The sequence below is a fragment of the Nerophis ophidion genome, linkage group LG21 (assembly GCF_033978795.1).
Source record: "Nerophis ophidion isolate RoL-2023_Sa linkage group LG21, RoL_Noph_v1.0, whole genome shotgun sequence".
Classification (NCBI taxonomy): Eukaryota; Metazoa; Chordata; class Actinopteri; order Syngnathiformes; family Syngnathidae; genus Nerophis; species Nerophis ophidion.
The window spans coordinates 29,085,610-29,088,093 of NC_084631.1; positions in this window are offsets into that span (position 1 = coordinate 29,085,610).

Consider the following 2,484-nt stretch of genomic DNA (forward strand, 5'->3'; position numbering starts at 1 on the left):
AGCATAAAAAGCTAGCAAAATTCTTTTAGCATGTTAATATAAGAGAGGTTAGCATACTTCCAAGATGGCGCCAAATATCCACATTCATGTTGTTTAAGTTAATTAAAACAAACAAAAAGAGTTAAAAAGCTAGCAAAAAAGGTTAGCATGTTCATACACTCGTAATCAACATTCAGCATAAAAAGCTAGTGAAAAACATGTTAGCATGTTAATATAAGAGAGGTTAGCATACTTCCAAGATGGCGCCAAGTATTCACATTCATGACGTTTAGGTTAATTAAAACAAACAAAAGAAGTTAAAAAGATGGCAAAAAAGGTTAGAATGTCAATATACTTGAGGTTAGCATTCAGCGTAAAAAGCCAGCAATTTTTTTTTAGCATCTTAATATAAGAGGTTAGCATACTTCTAAGATGGCGCCAAGTATCCACATTCATGATGTTTAAGTTAATTAAAACAAACAAAAACAGTTAAAAAGCTAACAAAAAAGGTTAGCATGTTCATACACTCATAGTTAACAATCAGCATAAAAAGCTAGTGAAAAAATGTTAGCATGTTAATATTAGAGAGGTTAGCATACTTCCAAGATGGTGCCAAGTATCCACATTCATGGCGTTTAGGTTAATTAAAACAAACAGAAGGAGTTAAAAAGATGGCAAAAAAGGTTAGCATGTTAATATACTTGAGGTTAGCATTCAGCGTAAAAAGCTAGCAATTTTTTTTTAGCATGTTAATATAAGAGAGGTTAGCATACTTCCAAGTTGGCGCCAAGTAACCACATTCATGATGTTTAGGTTAATTAAAACAAACTAAAAGAGTAAAATGATGGCAAAAAAAGTTTGCATGTTAATATACTCGAGGTTAGCATTCAGTGTAAAAAGCTAGCAATTTTTTTTTAGCATAAAGGAGAGGTTAGTATACTTCCAAGGTGGCGCCAAGTATCCACATTCATGATGTTTAGGTTAATTAAAACAAAAGGAGCTAAAAAGATAGAAAAAAAGGTTATCATGTTTATATAAGAGGGGTTAGCATACTTCCAAGATGGGGCTGTCACGCCAAATTTCTTCCCCCCTACAGAAACCTTCTTCCCCCCATTTACTTCCGAGGTCATGATTAATACAGACGTTTTGTTAACGCTATATTATAAAAATACGGACGTTTTGTTAACGCTATATTATAAAAAATAAAAAATACAATTAAAAAAACAATTTAAAAACACAAGCTGTTGGATGACGCATTTACTTCCGGGGTCACGTTTCCTCATACATCATCCCACAGCTTGTGTTTGTAAATTGTTTTTTGAATTATTATTTTTTTTTTTATAATATAGCGTTAACAAAACATCTGTATTTTTATAATATAGCGTTATATTTTTATAATATAGCGTTGTATTTTTATAATATAGCGTTAACAAAACGTCTGTATTTTTATAATATAGCCCTATATTTTTATAATATAACGTTATATTTTTACAATATAGCGTTAACACGTCTGTATTTTTATAATATAGCGTTATATTTTTATAATATAGCGTTATATTTTTATAATATAGTGTTAACAAAACGTCTGTATTTTTATAATATAACGTTATATTTTTATAATATAGCATTAACAAAACATCTGTATTTTTATATCATAGCGTTATATTTTTATAATATAGCGTTAACAAAACGTCTGTATTTTTATAATATAGCGTTATATTTTTATAAAATAGCGTTAATAAAAAGTCTGTGTTTTTATAATATAGCGTTATATTTTTATAATATAGCATTATATTTTTATAATATAGCGGTAACAAAACATCTGTATTTTTATAATATAGCGTTATATTTTTATAATATAACGTTATATTTTTTATAATATAGCGTTAACAAAACGTCTGTATTTTATAATATAGCGTTATATTTTTATAATATAGCATTATATTTTTATAATATAGCGTTAACAAAACGTCTGTATTTTTATAATATAGCGTTAACAAAACGTCTGTATTTTTATAATATAGCGTTATATTTTTCTGATATAGCGTTATATTTCTATAATATAGCGTTAACAAAACTTCTGTATTTTTATAATATAGCGTTATATTTTTATAATATAGCATTAACAAAACGTCTGTATTTTTATAATATAGCGTTAACAAAACGTCTGTATTTTTATAATATAGCGTTAACAAAACGTCTGTATTTTTATAATATAGCGTTATATTTTTATAATATAGCGTTAACAAAACATCTGTATTTTTATAATATAGCGTTAACAAAACGTCTGTATTTTTATAATATAGCGTTAACAAAACGTCTGTATTTTTATAATATAGCGTTATATTTTTCTGATATAGCGTTATATTTCTGTAATATAGCGTTAACAAAACTTCTGTATTTTTATAATATAGCGTTATATTTTTATAATATAGCGTTAACAAAACGTCTGTATTATTATAATATAGTGTTATATTTTTATAATAAGCGTTATATTTTTATGAT